This window comes from Megachile rotundata, chromosome 6, assembly GCF_050947335.1.
Source record: "Megachile rotundata isolate GNS110a chromosome 6, iyMegRotu1, whole genome shotgun sequence".
Lineage (NCBI taxonomy): Eukaryota > Metazoa > Arthropoda > Insecta > Hymenoptera > Megachilidae > Megachile > Megachile rotundata.
The window spans coordinates 16949521-16970448 of record NC_134988.1 but is presented as its reverse complement, the minus strand read 5'-3'; the positions used below and the strand labels follow the sequence as shown (position 1 = coordinate 16970448).

The window sequence follows — 20928 nt, the reverse complement described above, 5'->3', positions numbered from 1 at the left end:
AATTTCAAGAATTCTGCAAACTGTCGCCAATGTTACAAACTTGCCAGATATGTATATTCAGCTGCAAAAGTTGGTCGCGATAATGCAGCTGTGCTAATTTTAGTTGGAATTACTTCGCCACGGTATAATTAGCCGAATTTCTATTCTCATACCACAATTGAGCAACCTCAAAAGGACGGCTAAACTATCTTTTGAACAAAATTTTAGGTGGATGAATCATGTGCTTCCGTATAGAGTATATTGATCGAACGATATTTTTGTTCGGAGACAACGAGAATGAAAAACGGATCCATCCATAAATAGAGACGAAGTTTGTTATAACGTTATTGGTTCGAACCAACATCGTAAATTATGCATATAATAACACGAAAAATTGATGGAATTAATTAATATTTCCCTACCTGTTCTATCGTCATACAAGTCGAACGATGTTAATAGCGAGACAGCTGTTCCCTTCACGAAACGGTCGAATTAAGCTAAACCTTTGTAATACAAACGATCGACAGTGCTATTTTATTCAAAACACGAAAGACCGTGTTTCGTTCGCCGAGAAATACAAGGTAGAAATAAACAGCACTCGGTGGAAAATAATGAACCGGATAGCATATATAAATACACGGAGGCTATTGAGGTACATTGTGCGCCTCATTTGCATGAGGCAGTCGCGTTCTCGACGCGCAGCTGGACATACACGCGACAAAAGAGACGCGCAAACAAAACACGCAACATGGCGACGTGCGTTCATGCAACACACGATATCGTGCTGGAGAAACGCATGGATGTTGTCGAATATCGTGCGTATCCGATGTGTCTAACATCGAAATGATATAATAATTTAAGCAACTGCATAAACTTTCAATGTCCAACTTTATAAATTTGATCGATTTACTGTTCAGTCGAGTGATCGATCGAATATTGACGAAACACCGATTCTTATTTTCGATACACGACGATGTAATTGCCACGATTGCTTCACGGCAAGAATTGTTGCCCCGTGAACTTCGGGATTAATGAACGACGAGCACGCGCAACTCGCATAACTTTTCCGATTTCCGCGATGCATCGATAGCGTGTACGTTTGCCAGTCATAGTGCGATATTCTGATCGATTCGCGTTTTATCGTCCTGTATTACTGACAAACTGTTAACGGGCATCTTAATTGTTCAACTTATTAAAGGCATGATATACCTCACCTGTATTTACGTTAAAAAAAAATGCACACCTCATGTAACGCTAAACAGTACGACATCTAAAGTAAACACATCGGTATTATAAATTCGAAGGCGTTGAAAAAATAGTCGGTTCTTTAGAAAACGGGGGAGTATTTCACTTGTCGCGAGGAAAGCAGTATCCATCGGTGACAAGTAGCGAAGGAATCCCTCGATTGGTGAAAACGTAAAAAGGGTATAAAATTAGTATACAAGGCGGCAATAAAAACGATGATCGACGAAGATTACTCGAGACTTCCTCGTAAGACACTCTGCAACGAAATGAATCGTTTTATCGGTCGGTCGTGTCTGAGAGGGACGAGGGTAGGACAAGAGGGTGAGACGGGACTGGAAGCGCGAGACTCCGGTGATTGTAATCATATTTTCAGGGGGATGGATTTATGCAACGCACCGCCTCGTCTCTGTACATAAAACGCATTTAAAATTCTCCAGGCAGCCAGAAAGGTGGCTCCTGTCTCCGTCGATAGAACACGTGGCAGGGCGAGGAGCGCCGCGGGGGTTGTAATTGGCAATATCTATCGAATTTTACAATAAATCTCACCGAGCCCCGAAGGAGAGCCAACGGGGGTGGGGCGTAGCAATAAAACACCGCGTAGTATCGCGAGGGGGCTGCCGCGCCATGCACTTAACGACTTATCTTATCTTGGAATTAGGTCGCGGTTAGAACTCCTTTAATCCGAAAACACGAATACATCCGTTGCTGGTTACAACCCTCGCTCGACAATTAACCGTGCCTGTATCGACTTATTGAGACATTAAAAATTTTAATTTGTTTGTGGATTTTTACATCAGATCTCTTCATAGATCTCGTAGAACGTTCATATGTCGGCAGATTGTGCAAACATTCTCATATAAAAAAAAAATAGCGGAACAACCAGCGTCATCCTAGTTTCTCTTTCAACGAACTGCGCAAATATCCATGAAGATTTAATAAAGGAAGGCATTTAGGTATCACGCAAATTTATAATGCAAACCGACGATAAAAGTTACAAGTTGCTAAACAACCGGACAACGTTTAAGTCGGCTCGTGTCTTTTGGAAATACGCCTCCGATGGTTAGAGTGTTGCGAGACTGGACCTTGGAAAAACAAGCGTTAATATTTACTCTGATTCGTGCTCGCGAACGACTCGCATCCGAGCGATGCAGTCACTGTCGTAATTGGTGTTGACTTCATGCTTTAGAAAGTAGCCTTCGTAAAACATGTCCGTTGTTAACGATTTCGAAACGAAATTGTCAAACTCTTCGCAATCTTAGAAACCTCTAGAGTAGTCTCGAATGTTACTCTCATTCGCTCGGAAGTGATGGTCGAAAATTTGAAGGAAGAGAAAAGAATTAAGTAATTTTCGGCATACGCACGCGACCGGGTATTTGTGGCCCCGTCAATTTTTATTCCCGGCCGTTAAATCGTGTAATGCCAGCAAATAGACGCGAGGCTCGCGCAAGCGGCCGAGCAAACGAGTTACGGCCGTGGGGCCTCTAAAAATAAATATGTTGTTTATTCACAAGTAAACCGGATGCCGTTGTTTGCTTTGGAGCAAATTGTTTTGTTAAGTTTTGCCGTGCGAGAGAGCGTGTATGGCAACGGTTGTGTGGGTTTCTGTTGTCCTTGTACACGGCTGCGAGGAGTTTGTGTGAGAGCTTGAAGAGGAAACGGTTTACCAGCAGGCGGGAGAACAAGAAAGAGTAAAAAGGAAGAAAGAAAATACACGTGAAGTCAACCATCTTCTCGGCTGTCCGCGCTTTTTCCGGTATGTTTTGCTTCTCGTGTTGCTAGATGCCTCCAGCTGTACGCAGATTCCGACGCTAATAACCGCTGGCAAGATGATGCTCTTTCACATTATCGAAACACATTGTTCAACTAATTGACCAATATTGTGATTTAAAGCGTTACTCTTCCGGAAACACTTCGATATCGAAATGGGTGAGTATCGATACGTGAAGATTCGAAAACTTTGAACCCTAGAAGAAAATGATCTTGAAACCTCTTTACGAAAGATCTAAATTTGTTTGGAATTCGTGCGAGTTTACAAGTTGATTCGATAAATGGGAAGTTAGCAGTACTGTAACAGTTTAACGGTGAAGGGAAAGCTCCAACAAGCGTTTCAGCAGAATGAAGCGGTGAAATTCTACAAAAGGCTGTATCACACCGGGCTACGTGAATCGTTCTCAAGAACAGAGAGAAAAAAACATGGACAACGAGAGACAGAGAGAGGCCCGTGAGAAAACGAAGGCAAAAGGGGGCCAGGGAAACAGGAAGAGAGGCAGAGGGTGACGTGAAGAGGAGAATCAAGAGGCGAAAAACGCTCGTGGAAGAGTCGAGAACAACGGGGTGCTCGTCTACGGGCCGGGCTAATTACAAAACACAATTAAAATGGTATCACGAAAACGCGCTAAGTAATATCGTTTTAGCGAGAGTCGAGTTTCACCGGACACCCGGTACAGATTCGCAGATTAATGCTCTTTAATAAACAGACCCTGCCTTGGTACACGTCGGTATTTCTCTCCTTTGCTCCCTCTTCTTTTTTTATACGTTTACCGCGTTAAATACAGGAACAAAAGGAGAAAAACCTCCGAGCACTTTCCGTCTAGTCTTGCGTACGCTTTGCGTAGCAGAGATGAATTAACCCTTTGAGAACTTACTGTTAACGCGTTCACTGTCGCGTTATTTACTTGTAAGCAAATCGAGCCAAAGGATGCTACTAAAGTTACCAATCAAACGACAGGTCTTTACCAAAAATTAATGCTTAATATTTTTAACACTTTCGTTATTAATTTTCAAAGCTATCACACTACGTAAAAGCGAGGTAAGGAAATACATAGCAAAGTTATCGTAACTTCAGCTGTCAACGCATTTACGTGAAGTAGTATCACGTGTCGTACCACAGACGGCTGTTTCTACTGTGACATATTTCACGAAGGCAACGAAATAAGTTACGAATGAATTATTTATCAGAGTTTGGCAATTGATTTACGACGATCATGTAACGATGAAAGGATCAAACGAAATACATGATTCTAAGCTTATGCAACAAGTTTCTTGATAGTTCTTTTTAACGGAATTTGGTACAGCCGGAGCTGGAGGAAACGTTCATCTATTTTGAAGACTCTTCCTCGAAGAAGAAAGTTTAATTGGAATACGAATTAACGCGCTGTCTTGCCGCTGGACTTTTCATATAAACTCGTTCCTGAACGTGGTACTTTCACTTTTATAATGGGTCCATTATGTGCAATTATTTATGGTTATTACATCAGAATAGCAATCTTAACAATTCCTCGTGATTGTGTAGAAAGTTGCATCGGCAGACATAAACATATTTCGGAATTCCTGTTTTCATGCGAATGCAGAAATGTCGATGTATAATGCATATTGATATGATGCATCTAGAGAGCCACAGACGACAAAAGAAAGAATCGAGAAGATTAATATTACCTTGTTTTCTCTGTTTCGAAGAAAAGAGCAAAAGAAAACTTTATTGTTCGCTGGTTTTTTAATCAAGCTAAAATTATTTGCGAGCGTTTTACGCGCTCGCTCTTTGCTGACAAATACTTTTTTCCAATTTCAACTGGAAGCGTTGTCGCAATCGGAAGACACTTGATCAAACACGGCTCGAGGCATATAAATAACATCGCCTCGTAAACAACATTAAACACGTGTCTCCTATATGTCGAACTTTTACGGCACAATCGATCTTTGTCAAGCACATTTAAAATTCGTTGCAGACATCGCGCAAATTCTCTTTCTAAACCGTGGTAATTGAAGGTTAAGACAACATATGAGCTAGACAAAGAAACGAGCGTATCGCGTGGGTCAGAAAAGACCGCGAAAATAAACTTCCCACGAATTCCAGACGTTCGCGAGAAAAATGTGTCGCGCGAAACAAAACGTGATTCCTTAATGGAAAAACAGCAAACGTCAGAGTGGTCTCATCTGTCAGCTGATTCTCAGAAACTATGAACCTGACCAGTTCTCTCGAAAGAGCAATATCTTTCTTCAAGGTCAACGTGAACGCTAAGCCCGTCGTTAACGGGTCCACTGACGAACGCCGATCGTTAACGCGTTCAACGGCACAGTGGAAATGACCGTGTCTAGTAAGACACGCTATAATCGCGATTATTCCACCTCGCTAAACACAGCCTCGAGTTTGCTTTAAAAAATTGTTGAAAATTTTTCTTCGTAAATTTTATACGGTTCTCTAGGACGATTCGTTATTTAGACTGACCTAAATGCTGAATCCCAAAAGGGAGACGACAGAGTAGAGTTTAGTGAATAACCCCTACAGTAGGTAGTCTGGTAATCTCGCAGCTAATCTTGATTTAATCCTTGACACAAGCGCTTAAACGTTCCACGACTAGAATTAAATAGCACTATTTAACACGGTTCCCCGGACGGATTTACGTTGGCTGCACGGTTAAAACCATTGCCAACCGGACATTGCAAAAATGTAGCGGAAATTGGAGAAGAACAAAGTCGGTTATGACAATTAACCCTCGGACCTGAATACTCGTTGAGACTTTAATATTTGAAACATTTTGCAGAAATTTTCATTTTGAAGATACCTTAACTGATGGTTAATAATCGAATTAGAGTGGTGATCGTTAAAATTCTAAAACGAGAAACACGTAGGGACGTTTTATTTCATCGGAGAGGGCGAACGAAACATCGTATTTAATTTTTATTACGTCTAGGTGTGCATCGGCCCTTGCGAGACAGAAAAAAGAGGCAGACAAGCTGGAGGCCACCATAGATATACAACCAGGGACTGTAAACGCGGGGTATATGTAAATATAACGTGATACATTGGATACTCGCTTATAAACACCCCATTTTTATTCGGGTAGCGTTTCGCCACCCCCGCCAACGTTCCCCGAGCCGATTCAACCCCCGTGCTCCTTAGATGGCAGCTTCCCGCGAAAGAACAAGGAGCCGGCAACCCATTATTTTTGACTTTCTGCGCGACGTCACGTGTGAGACCGCCATCTACGAGGATTCTTTCGTCCATACCTAGCGAGACAGGAATAGACGAAAATTTCAGCGAGGAACTTGAAAATATTTTGGTGGAAAATCAATGGAGGTGGCATCGATCAACGACGGGTTTATAGTCGAACGAGCTGGTTCGTTTCGAGGAATTTCTGTTTGATCGAGCATCGCCGAGAAGGGCGAGAAGGGTCTTCGTGATTTGCCTGATTTTTACGCACGATCGCCTCTCAATCTCGCGCTAAACCCTGCGTCATACCTCGCGAGGAAATATTTCATTCGGAAAACCGGACGACAGCTAAGCAAACACGGTATCCTCGGTACTTTTACTGGAAAGTCTCGAAATCGCGATTTACGGAGACCCGAAAAAGTGTTTTCTATTCGTCCCGTATTGTTACACCCTAACGCCAACGGAAGTCGACCACCCTTGAACTTGATATTCAAGAAGAATTCACCGGTATCCAATTGAATTTTCGATCTGATTTACAAGTCGAACGTCGACGAGCAGTCTGATTGCCGTGCGTTCGACCACGACCTTTTCTCGCGCGAGTAACATCGGTCACATCAAGGAAAATACCCCGTTCGAGTCCGCAGAAATCCTCAACATTTGCCATGTTGATTTTTGAATACTCCAAGTGCTTGTAAATTATGTTGCATTTGTCGATTATTCTGCAACGTTCTCAGAATTCCATGGTGGAATAGCTGAAGGACTCAACGTTGCAGAATTCGCGTAATTTATGCCGCGTGCCGCCACTCGATATGTTCGCGAATCTCCGACAGTGTTGCACTACGAATTTTCTATGTTTATTATAAATTACAAAGTATTAACAAGTTGCAACGATAACGACGTTAATTGCAGGCGTGAATCGTTGAAGGTAACGGCCGGTACAGGCGCGTTTCAGCTTACGACGGAATTAATCGTGATCATTTTACAAATCATAATGATGTATTTAACGGGAAAAAATTCTTACGGTACCTTGGACGAGGTCACGTAGTCAGCGTATATAACAAAACGGGCGACGCAGCGAGTGTAAGCCAGGGAAACTGTGTATCTTCGAAGCAAAGTCGACGTAAAAATAATGGCGAGACGGGGCTTACGAGATTATTTATTATTTCATATACAGGGCCGAAGTCGATAACGGGACACGACGTTGCATTAGCATTTTTTTGTTGTTTAAAAATGAAATATACGGCCTCTGTTGTCGGCGAGAGAGCACACCCAGCCTAAAGTCCTCTCGCTTCGAGGGGGTTGCTGATCTCCAAATAAGTGGTTATACGCGTTCCGGAATACTAACTCATGCACGGAGAAACTCTTTCTCGTCCGAGCATGACGATGGTCTGAGAAAATAACGCGAGATACCTGAACAAATCGAATACACCGAAAGTGCAATTATGGTTAGAAAGGGATGACTCTCGACCGAGGAATGCGGAACACTCGGGAAGAATATAGAAAACAGATTGAGATAGAGTTTAAATACCGAATGTCGGTCGTAATAAAAGTCTGTATACTTTATTTCGTGAAATATTAACAATCGAATGCGAAAATAGTAGAGATACCTTGTATCGTTTTTTTAGAGTCAATTACTTAGGAAAATTTAATAACGCGTAAATGATGCTCGATATTAGGTATGATACGATAACGCGAGACGCGACGTTGGAAAGAGCCAAGTTCATCAAGAATTAATTTCTTAATTTGGTGCTTCGATTTTGTATTATCAACTGTCAGTCTAATTTTAACATTATTTAGACTTTTATTTCTACCTTCGTGCGATTAACTATTAATTGGATACGTGAATTTTTCAAGCACAATTATATGTCCTCTGTGACACGATTATTTTCAGAAACGAATACATAAATTTTACAAAATAACAGGGCAGAGAGGGCAAATTTTATACAGCATTATATTGAGCTAATTAGCTAAGTTCCTATAACAATTTTTCTATAAAAAACGAATCCCAATACAGAGTGTTTATATTTGAAGTTCGTTCATTCATTTGCGGTAGAAGGTACAACCACCAAACGCGTAACAATGAATTGTCGATTAATAGCACGTTGAATAGAGCGAATAGCGGTAAGGAGTTGAAAGTCGTATGGCTGGAGGCGTTTGTCGGTGCACGAGAACCGGTGTTATTATTTGGAGATCAGACCGAGGCGAATATCTAATTGTAGTAACGACCGCGATACGTACCCGCGCCATCTGGCATGCTGTTTTCTCGCGCCGATTTGAAACTGTCTCTGTCGAGAGTGTTCCCGCCCTTCTGTCCGCCAGACAAAAGCTCTGCGACTACGTCTTCGGGGTGGCAGGGTAAAATCTGTGAGGTACACAATCGCTTTCGTCGCTCCTAAACTGTACCAATTACAAACACTGGCGGCTTCTCCATCCCCGATGTTAACTAAACACTAAATACTAACGACACACATCCACACGGGCTCCGCCAAACGGCGCCTACCTACGGGATGCTGCGTGTTCTCTGTCTCTCTTTCCGTCTCTCTCTGTTCGCGTACCAACCAGCATTTAGCGAAATGAATGTGTGCTCTGGCTTGCATCGCGAGCTGTTGATTACTCGTTACTGTACTTTGCTACGCCATCATGACCGGCCACGATTCACCGAAGATATACCCGTACGTGATACTACGGAATTCATTAACCCTCTCCATGTTACAAACGTACCACGTATGTTCGTTATTTTATGTGTTGGAACTAGGAGCTAATATCGTCGCACTTTTCATTCTCCTCCTTCCGATTCAATCAATATCGAACAAATTAATTTATCCTTATTTTGTTTGCATTTTTATTTATGATTCTTACTTTATGATTCTTTACGCAAACTTAAAAAGATTTCGGTATTTTAATCTGGGGATGAAACGATGATTTACAGCGGAGTTGTAGTACGACAAATGCACCAATTTCCAAATTAATTTTCGAACGTACATATGAAGGAAATAAAAGTATAGTGGAAGCGAAACCTAATTTTCGAGCGATGTTTATTCGTCAGCGAGCAAGAAACAATTGTCGCCACGAGTTCACCGGCGAACAGAGAGCACGTTGAACGACGACCAGTGAATTGCAAGATTCCGTGTTTATTGCATTTAACGGATGGCATTGGCCGTCCGCATGCAACTCGGGTATACTAAGCGGTTACGTACACTGATAGACCGTGTAGCGGTATACGTAAGTACGTACACTTGCTTCCAAAAATACGCTCGATATAAGAAACGTCACGCGAATGATATTGTCGAGCATGCTCGACACAAAGCTGATAAACGAGGATTTAGATAGGCCGGGCTAACGAATTAATTTGATCAAGGATCAAAGTTATTTCTCGTTCCGTGGTCAAACGAAATGCTCGAAAGATAGCCGTCGGATTACGAAGATCAAAGCAACAAAATTCATCGGTGAAACTTTGTTCGATAAGTATCGTTTCGCTAAACAATAACGCGGTGAAATAAAAGTTCGGATTAATTAAAACGTTTCTTACGAATAGATCTCCCTATCTTTATCGTGGACAGTAAGGTTTTTGCGAAAGAGTGTACAAGTTGAAATAACTATGCACACGATACGCTTGAGCCCCCCTCGTGGCCCTCGAGCTCGTCCGCCACACCCTCCCATTTCTAGTATTAAATCTGACCCGATGCAACCCCCACGTTATGCTTTATAGTCTACGGTTCTGTGGCTGCCGTTCCTTCTCTGCGTGTACGTGTGCACGGCTACTAGAAGATGGAACGCGGCCATTCGATATCGTGCAAAATTTACCGTGTAATTCGCCTAAACGCTACGGACATCGGACCTAACCACCGGCACCACGTATTATACGATGTACATTCATTTGCATACTATGCGCCTATCTACGCGATGCCACTAACTTAGAACAGAATGCTACCAAGAGAGGCTGATCCTCTTTCTTCCTCTTCGTTGATATACGGTTAGCACGAGTGAATGGGAAGACACGTAACGTTCGATGGAATCGCGTCTAACGAATGGAGAACGTTCAAAACGACGCAACGGGTACAGTCGGGAGAAACAATGGACCCAATGATGGTCGAGAAAAATACCACGCATTCTCAGCGTCGAATTTACGACCCACAACCAACCACTTTCCCTCCTGCTGCAACTTGGCCCCTCCATTCAACCGCTTCTAAGCGCGCCTCGGTTTACTGTTTCACTTATTCCCCTCCCCAACAACTGGTCAGCAAAGATACTTTGTATATAAATTTTGGTCACCGTCCTGCCGTACTTCCGAACCCATCCTCAGGTTCTGGTTGTCCCGTGGTTTTGCCATTTCTGGACAACCGGTGGTTGGGTCGTTTCTTGACAAGGTTCCCGATTTGTGGCTACGTAAGACGAGTCACCGAAAACACTTGGTAGACCAGCTAGGAAGCCGTATAAACCGAGGCAATTGGTTTTTTATCAAGAATGAAGGGTCATGAAACTACTTTGGCAAGTTAGAGCAGCAACTAGGCATCGAAACACAAAAGTCCGTCAAAGTGTCCGTGCATGCCGGCAACAGCCGTGAAAAGAAAGGAATTAGGATTGGACGGGGTGGTACTTTCTTCAACCCCCATCCCAAGGGTCGTCGTCCATGCTAATCGAACTCTTCCTCAAAATAATAGCTACCCTCTCTTTCTCTCTGAGCTAACGTGAATCTCGCGAGCAGAAGCGAGGCCAGGTCCCGACTGCCTCATTACCCGCTTTTAATGAAACTCTTTTCTCGAGGCAGGTCTCGGCTAAGCTCCGTTGCCAAACCTCGTTTAGGCGATAGGGATCAGCACGCGGCCAAGCAACCAAGCAACCTGACGGACGAGCTTAGCTCAGACCAGCCGGTGTGCCAGGCCAACCAACCAGCTTTAGGTGGATGGTAGAGAGAAGGGCTACGTCTCGACGGTTCCGTTCTATTCCACGAACGAGTTCCGGCATCGAAGTTCTCGGTAAGTTTGCCCAGGCAAGCGGAGGCGAGGAGAAACGTCTCTCTTTTCGCGGCGTGCCGAACAACGGCCACGAAATCGACGTACAGTAGGAAGCTCCAAGAGAGACAAAGACAGAGGGAAGAAGCTTCAAACTGGAAAATGTTTTCGGGGGTGTTTGACGGTACACGACTTCGTGCACGATCTTCTTATCTTTTTTTTTCCTTCACGGTTGTGCTTCGACGAGTGTTTAGCAGGTTCTTCCCGAAGCATCGTAATCTAGCTTTGCGTCAGTCTCGATCGTTCGGAACTATAACCCTTCGCAAATAAGGGGAATGCCCAACCGCTTTGAGCCAAGTTTCGGCAATTATTATGATCCGCGTTATAACCACGGGTTACCGCAAGCCGACGCCACGACCGATCGTGATGCTTGCACTTGCGTGCAGCCTGCGAGTACTGATGGGGGCATTAGGACACTTTGTCTTGGAAATTATCGACCGATTCGATCTCGCCAGAATTTCGAATAACTTTGATGCTTGTCTAACCTCCAACGATAAGAAGCTGAATTTTCTTAATAGGAAGGGTACTGAAAAGATAAGCAGTATCTTCCAAGAAGAATAGTTCTCTGCTAATCTCTGTATAACAAAAATTGCAAATGCACTGTTCGAAACATTTCTGATTCCCTAATAATTGGCATAAGGAAGATTGTACCGTTATCATAAGACAATGGTACGATAGTAGCTAATAGAAAGCAAATCGAGTGGATAGGTAATCGCCAAAGCAGGGAGCAGATTTGCGGTAACTCAATCGCTCAGTGAAGGGGTAAGGTAATCGTGACTCTCCATGGAGAAGCCGGTGAGACACGGGGGATTACTCGCTTACGCGTATTAAGCCTTCAACGAGGTGTACACTGGTGTTGTGTAGACCCCCATTAAGCCAAGTAACACGCGTACCATCGAGCTGCTTCGAAGACAAGAAGCCCGTCGAAATGTGCTACATTACTATTTTTTGCTCGTGCGGTGCGCGTCGCCGTCATGGGGTGCGATAACCGCGACAAATCGAGAATTTGCGTTCTGACACTTATGCGTTCGCGTACATCTCGCCAGTATATTTACATGTTAAGACACGTTGCCCGGCTAGGAATATTAATTTTCCTCGGTATATAATACACGGTGCGTCATGCGAAGATGGCATGCTTGACGAAGCGCGTGCATTAATCACACGAATGCTCCGTTTCGCGTGTTCTCGTGGAAATTGTGTTTCAGCCCTTAACTGACCAGGATAATGTGACGGAAACAATAATTTCTGCCCTCGATGTACAATGCAGAATTTGCAAACGGTGATTATTACGAAAACTGTCAAATTGCAATCGGTAGTGCATTTAGAAATAGAGGAATATTGTAAGTCGAAGACGATGATACACGGTACGAACTGTCAAAGCGTTAATATGCAAAATTTCTAACCGGACTGTCGCCGAGACGTTTGAATGAAGATAACAGGATTTCCTGCCAAGGAAAATTATGAACTGATTTCACCTGTCGACCCTGGTGCCTGCTAACGCAAAGGCGGTGTACCGTAATGCATTAGCCGCATTAGAAATGCAATAAACGGCCAGCCAACGATACGGCACGTTAAAGAACACAACAAAAACACACACAGCGAAGGCGTACGGACGTGGGTGCGGCGTTTACCGATGATTCACTTGGCCTGCACCGTTATTACACGCTACTCTTTGCTCGAGCCGCGGTTCTAGTCATTCGAGGAATCCATAACATCTCAGAAAATCTTTCGAATCGCGCGTGCAAATAAAACTCAACCGTTTGGAACCCTTCATCTGGGTCTATACAGGCTCGATGATAATTGCATGCTTGTAACTGGCCCATTTGAATAGCGCTGCACCGTTTTATGTTCCATTCTTCTTTCGAATAGCAGCAACGGAAAAGTAATTCTCAACGATAAATCTTCGGAGAGCATGGCATCGTGCAACAACACGATGTTCATAAATAATTCATAACGCAACATTCACACGTGGCATTGTTCGCGATCCTTGATTGCCCACTGGTACAAGAACGAACTTAAATCATCGGACGAATCCTGTGGATTGCTTCGTTTGTTTACCGAAATAACTTTTGCGATCGATGTTCCGAAGTGAGACGTCGTGATTCCCTAAACCTAAAGAAGACGCGTACCGAGTTTAGGAAGTCCTCGTTGAACGATTCTAGTTTATTTCCGTACACTCGATCTCCTTGAAGACAACTCGATCGTTGATCGCAGCAGTCCGACACGTGATAAAATACAGTTAGAGACGTGGAATGAGGCGTGTTAGTCGTACATTTATTTGTCACGATCGATCATAATAGCGCGACAACGATGTTAAAGTCCTTCGGAATACAATAAACGAATAGTTCTTAACCTACGTTTGACAACGCGTACCAAGGAGCGTACACGCGATAACCAAGAAAAGCAGGAAACAACGTAGACGTCGAGAGCATTAAAATCGCACGTGTTTCAAAAGCGGTAGAGTTTCGAAAGCCTAGCAAAAAGTTAATCGGAGAAGAGAAAGCGTGTAGCGGACACGTAACGTTTCACGCGTGCCACAAACATGTCAGAGGAACACAATGAGCTAGGCTAGAATATCAGAAATCTCGATTCGATTGCGCGAGCATATATATCCCTGTATACACGCGCCTGTATACCTTTCGCGCCCGAGAATTATACCGGAAGCAAGATGCACCCTGACTGCGGCAAAGCCTTCGAATTAGTTCCTCCTTCTCGAGTGGTCTGCCCGATGGGGGTGAGTTAGAGGCGAGTATAAGTACGGAACCACCCCACGGACGGTCTACATCGCGGAAGGAGGCCTACCGTTGATGACAAAATAGCGTGATTACGGGCCATCAAATAAACACTAGACTTACCGTTATTCTGCGCCACTAGCTCCTTCGAGGCTCCCCTTTCGACCCCGCCAACCACGATGCCAACAACCCTACACCGTTACCACGTTGGAACTCTACACACCGAACAAATACTGACCTCCTAAGGTTCATCGTTTAAAAGTCCTAACCACTTACGATTGGCAGATTCAACGTCGACCGATGGGTCGATTCGAACGTTTTATAAAAAGGTAAATGCCTGTCGATAAAAAGTAGCTAGAACTTCGAGACTATCAACCCCTTTCCATAGCAATTTCTTTAGGTATAGACGGACAAGGTTAGGCAAACGTTATGTAAATCTCGTTCACGTGTTTTTGTCAGAGCGTTATTTATTGGTCGAAAAGAGGCGTGTAACGAGGAAGCCGGTTCGTCAAAGGATAGTCACGAAGACACGAGAAGTGGAACAAAGGTAATCTTGTTCGGGTAGTCGCGATCGACCAACACCCCTCGGCCACGCGATTTAATTCCTTTCTTTTTTTGTTGCTCCTTTAATTGGCTAATCACGAAATTATCAGCCTCATAAAGCTGGAAGAGGCGCCAACCCTTTGCGACCCTCGACGAACGCGGACGCCGTTCGCTGGCACGGTGGCTGGCGTTCTTAATTGCAAATTGGTGAAATAATTGAAACAACTCTCGTAAAAATAGTTGAAAAGTCGTAATTCGGTCGTAAAGGCTGAAAACCGCAACGCGCCACCATTACCCCCCTTTACGCAGCGGTTACTTGGAGAAAAGGGGTTGCCAGTAACGTGGCGTCGAGGGCGTCGGAAGAGTTTCGTCGGATTTTCAAGGGGTCTGGCCCGGCTCGATCTTTCTCCTGGATAAGCCTTATGGTTCTCGCGAGACGAAATCGCACAGTTTACGTTTAATCGCTCACCAAATGGCCGGTACAACGATCGCCGAGAAGAAGCTCTCGAACGTTTTTGCAAGCACGGAATTAAATTTCGAATAATTCAGAGGATATCTGAGCAATCTTTCTCGGATCAACCGTAACGGTATCGGGTCACAATTAAATCGTCAAGCGATCAAAGAAGGGAGCAACAAAACTGTGCCAAATTGAGGCTACAGGGAGGTTCACGAGCTGTCCATGCAAAATTTATCGCTTCATTTACATGTTACTGGCCAGCTCGTGCCTTCTACTAATACCTTTCACGATCGATGAATTATTCATAAAATGCTGCCTCTTCCACGCCGTGTTTTGACTTATTGTTAGCCTTTTTGGTATGTTGCAAACGATCGAGGATGCCCGTATAAAATCGCTTCGATTCTCTTCTGTCAATAAAAGTGGCATGAATATCGGCATTCTAAAGAAAACCTAGCTATCCTGTTGCCATCTACGTTTCCTTGGCCCCCGTCCAATCTCGCTCCAGTTACTACGAAAAACTGCCTCGGATATCAAAATTTCGATTTTTAACCTGTAATCTAACAAAGAAAGGGCGCATCAAGAGGATCATTCATCACGGCCTGTCTATCATTCGTCCGTCGTACGAGTATCTGATGTATCAATCTTCCCTGTACTTTGCGTGCCACCGTCCCTTCAAATCCTTCAGAATCATCGTTACGCTTCAGGATATCGAACAGAATCGACGATCGATAAGCGCGTAGACACTCGATCGTAACATTATAATCGGTATTACGACTCTATAACACCGGTACCGGATTCAAAGATTTGGTATTGAACTTGAAATCGATTCAATATCCGAGCTCTGGACAAATGACGTAATAAATTTTCGACTAAAAACATTGGAACGTCTCTGCTGCGAATATCAACGCTATCTCTAATACCCTCATACCCTCGTCTTTCCTTCAATCTCCAAGTTCTATCCTACCATCCCTTTTACCGGCAGAAAATCGCCCTCTCCCCTCCCGGCAGCCAGGCTGCTGGTTTTCTCCGCCTCCTTCGTCCCGCAAGGCAGAAAATCTGAGAGTGAGATAATTACGGTTGGAAGCGCGGATATTATTTAACCAACATTTCGCTGCACAGACCGAGGGAGTGGATGAGCAAAAGAGGGCCAACGGGGTGGCTGGAAGGGGGTTGCGGAGGAGCTCGAGGGTGTTCTTACACGAGAACAGCCCAATCAAATATAACGGGGCGCAGGGTGTAACGCCGGGCTAATATCGCGAGCACAGAAAATTCCTTTCATGTTTTCGAATCTTTCGTCGTTTTTCGCGATAGAAAAACATTCGTCCGCGCGTATTTCTCGCGGCCGCAGGCCCCAACCCCCGGTCCGGCAGATATAATATTTTACTTTCTGCAGTAGACACACCATCGGGAGAGAAAGAGAGAGAAGGAAGGTTAATCCACCGGCGGATGGTTATTTCAGTGGGTTTCTTTGCCGAAAGACCACCTCGAAATATCGTGCATAACGCACGCGGTGAGAAGATTCGACTGCGGAACCTAATAACGCGTTACAGAAGTTTTGAGAAAAATTTCTGTCATCTTCTCTGGACAATTCTCTTCTCGCGTTCATTTATCGTGTATCCGTCTTAAAACGGTTCAAGAAAATCGATTTCGGAGGAGCCAAAATTTGTAACACGATCGTATGTTACTAGGTCATGTAACATTATAGCTCTCGTAAGAAAAACGAAGAATAGAGCCAGCTCTAAATGCAATTTTCGACGACCAACAAATTTTCACGTTTTCGAATACTATTGTCTGCTAACGGAACGACAGACGAGTCCCCAATTGAAACTATCCTCTTCACGATGAAATTGCTGGATATTCAAGCGGACGCCAGCGAATCGAAGAGAACGAAGAGGATTCTTTACCAGGACTTGAACGACGAATTCAATGATTCATAAATTTCTGACGAAAAAATTCTCGAGTTCCTAAATACCTTGGCGTTATGAAAGAACGCCAGCTGACAGACGTGTCTCGACGGCGTTTCGACGTTTTGCAATCCACGGTCCAATTACAAGGCTCCCCGGATTTCGGAAAGCCTCACGATTCAACCCCCTTCTTCCTCTTCTCGTTCCTTCCTTTCAACTCTTACGCAGCCACCCTTTCGCCATTAATGAACCGGCAGAGTCTAAACTTCGCCCCTGTACTTTTTTCCCTTGCTCGCATTTTTTCTTTCTGTTTTTTTTTTATTATTTTTAACCAGCACCGCTTTCTCGCCACAATCGAGAAGTGCCTGAGAAACTTTCGATTCTCGTAATCAATGGTATTATTATTATTACCAGTTTACTCTTTTTATTGTCCGAGACAATAAAGGAAGGATGGTAGGGGAGGAATCGCGAGACGGACATTTATTATATTCGAAAATTGGTAATTGGTCTCGCGAATTCGTCGGGGAAAAAGAAAGGGCAAATAAGGAAAAGAAAATAATGGTCGTTAACCACGATTGAATCGCGATAAAATAAATAGCCGGACAAGCTGGGAGATGGGGGTGGTGGAACGAAAAAAATAAAAAAAAAAAAGGAAAGCAAAAGCCACGATGTTCGAAGCGATTTAACGAAACGGAAAGAATCGAATGAAATCTCGCGATATTGCGCGTCCACGAAAACCCATAGAAATATATCGAGTCCGTTCCATCCTGCACCTTCGTACAATCGATTTTGGCTAATTGCAAAGCGCCGGTATGCGTTTGTCGGAGAGAAACAGGACGAGAGAGGAGGACAAAGGAGAGACGAGGAGCGGTTGAAAAGGTGCCGCTAGCGCGGAGGGTTCGCGAATGGTATGGGAAATATGCAAAGTGTTTACGATCGTGCAACATGCTGCCGGTCAGGTCCACCTTTTTTTTCCCCTCTTTTCCACCCCTCGAGATATGGGGTGCGGCGAAAGCTTGCAAGGAAGTACGGCTGGGTCGCCACTCGTGATATTAATGTACAAAAGCTCGAATCCCAATTCACGCCCCACACGCTCGCGGAATTTTCGAGCGATTCTCCTTTCTCCTCCTCTCTGTTCCTTCTTCGCTTACAACTCTCTCTTTCGCCCCCGACGGCTCTCGACAACCAGAGAAAGCTTCTCCAGGGATACTGAGAGCTTTTCGGATTAATAAAGCCAGCGAGGCTCGTACGCCGAAGGCGTTGAAACATGAAAAAGCCGGTTCCGCGGGATGTTTCGATTTTTCCTACGGAAAAAAGCCGACGCGTCTGCGTTTCAACCGAATGTTACGTGGCTGTCGGTTCGAAAGATATTCCCTAGAAAATGGAGAGAGTACGTAGGAAGACTGGTTCGTTAACGAGGAGCGTCGGAGAACAGCCGCGAAACGATCGAGAGAGCAAACGCGAGTCTTTGTGGCTCACTTTCGGCGGGTCGGAGCTTATAAAAACGCAATTTCCTTGTAACAATATAGCATAATAAATGACGGGGGTTGCCTTCTCCGGCGGGGGTTAAACAGGCCACTTTTACTCGACGCGGACCAAGCAGCAACCTCCGATTCGCCATTACACTTTGTAATGTACTTACGTAACTCGTGTTTATACACCAACTTTTCCCACTCCCCGTCTACCACGATCCAAGCAGCCACCTCGCTACGGGCCATTTCAACCCTTGTCCCGCGGCGTTTTGCCCCGATATCATTTTTAATGTCTGAAAATTATCTCGGTCGTGCCGCCGTTTCCCTCCTTTCTGGCAGCCCTCTGTTTCGGGAAAAACAGCTTCCCCGAGACGGCACCACGCTCCGGTTCGTTTCCTTCGCGACGCGATCCGCCGAAAACTTTGAATCCCTTTCGCGCGAAACTACTCTTATTAAAGAACGTTTGGCCGTTTAACGCGTCGATGGGAAGTCTCAGATAAAACAACGGCCGTAAAAATTGCCGGCACAACCCCCCGAGAGTTCGCTAATAAAACTAAAAAGGGGAGAACTTTCGCGCTGTTCGCAGAGAGGTCACGCGGAGGCTATACGAAACATCTGTTAGTCATCGAGGAGTCCAAAGAATAAGCGAAACTGTCGTGAATCGTGTTAAACGCTGACAAACGATTCGTTCATGCCCCGAGACTGCTAAACGTTCTCGCGAAAAAAAAAACTAAAATATATACGAGAACAACGGAACACGCGGAAATAATGCTCGCTGCGAGCGAGAAAGAGACGGTGAACCGATGGCGGAGGGACAAAGGTGAAACAACGGGGCAAAAAAGAGAAGTTCCAGATAAAAATCCCAGGTCCAGCTTGGATATAATATAAAACCGGTGAGAGAGCACGTTCCTTGTCACAGGAAATTAATTTTTTAAAAAATTTCTGACAAGCTCATAACAATGCGTATTCCCGGCTTATCGAGATCTCCGCCGACCCCCCCGATGGAGAGGCAGAGAAAAAGAGTTCAAAGCACACTCGGGGCGATGCAATTACGATACCTCGACGAACTTCATCAAGTCGGCCGGTGCCGTTTTTCGTTTTTTAGGTCAATACGACATTTTACAAAGGGCTCGGCCCCCCCGGTTTGGACTGCAACAACGGGGTATGAGGGCGGGAGGTGGGGGTTGGAATGCGGAGGTAGTTCAATGCAACTGCATTGAAAACAAGCCGCGGCAGCGCATCGAAGCCCGGGGCGCTTATAATCGTTGTGTTTAGTCGCTTGCACCGCGCGTTCCTGCATTTTCCGCGGTATTTACACTTCGCTGAAATTTCATGAAAAAATGATAGAATAAACACGCGTGGCGCGGCAGCTCGGTCATCCCGCGGAGATAGGATATCTCGATATTTATTCTGGCTTTGTGTCGTGCCCCTATTTATAATGAACGTCGTTTACCAATACAGCGGCGGCGGTCCACCGATCCGGCCTTTGTCGAGAAGCTAATCGGTCGTGTTTTCGAACGATTCGATTTTCCCTTCGTTTCGATTCGCGGTCGCTGCAGTATCTAAATCGAAGCTTTCGTATAAAAAATCCCCAGCTTTGTTCGATCAAATCTATCCGATAAAATTAAGCCCCATTGTATTCCTCAAAATTTGCTCTCGTTTTCCGAATTAAACGTCCGCGAGTCGATAAAATTCGAGCAGCGCTATAAGTAGAAACGCGATCGGTCTTCCAGCCGCGCACTCGCCGTAAAATGTAGTTTTTATTCTTTACATCGATTCGGTTGAACTATGTGGACACTTAGACGATGTTTGTTCCGTGCAGACCATCGAACGACGCGAATGATATTTGCTAGGAGTTGAACGGCAAACTAAACAGAATACGAGGTGCCCATGGGCGAACGAGCGCGGGTAAAGTGACAACCTTCGCCTGTTTCCAGGAAGCGTAAGCTATCTCGCTGGCCTGTCGCTTTTGCCTGCAAATGTATTTTCATTGTCGTTTTATCCTCCCTTCTCGATCGCCGCGGAGTAACCCCGCTTTCCAACGATTTCAACGCGTTCGATTGTTTTTCGAATGAATGAGACGAAATTATAAATAGACGCCAGAAAGCCGTGTCGGTGTTCTATTACCTTTTCAACGTGGTTCGCTTCTCGGCACATAGAAATTACACGCAAAACTTCACTTCTGTCGCTCGATTCGAAGTAAATTGATACAGGACCGCGTATTGTCGACCCCTAACAACCCTCGAGTAATTTATTGTTTGGAAACATCCATGACGACAATACCTTTTCAATGGATACGCATACCTGTTATTCTCCGCGTTTATTTAACCGAGACTAAAGTTCAAAATATTAAGAAATTCGTAATGATCGATTACGTCAACATGTACGTCAAAATATAAAATCACTCGATTTCTCGTTCCGAAATTTGGTTTTCTCGAAACATCTTCCAAACGACATTCGAATTACCGAGTCTTCGAACGATGCAGAACGAGGCATCGAGAATTGCCTGTTGCAGAGGGGGTTGCAACGGGTCAAACTCGTGGAAGAGTCGCGAGCGAACAGACTGAACTCCGGTAAACAATCCACCGGCGTCCACTCGGTCCATCTCTGATTGCTAATGAATCCTAATGCTATTATGCATACAACAACTGAAA

At 44.5% G+C, this 20928-nt stretch overlaps 1 protein-coding gene across 21 annotated transcripts in view; it reads right to left on the bottom strand.

The window, feature by feature from the left end:
* The window catches only part of FoxP (forkhead box transcription factor P), a 222937-nt gene that overhangs the window by 108447 nt on the left and 93562 nt on the right, over positions 1–20928 (bottom strand). The window lies entirely within an intron of this gene.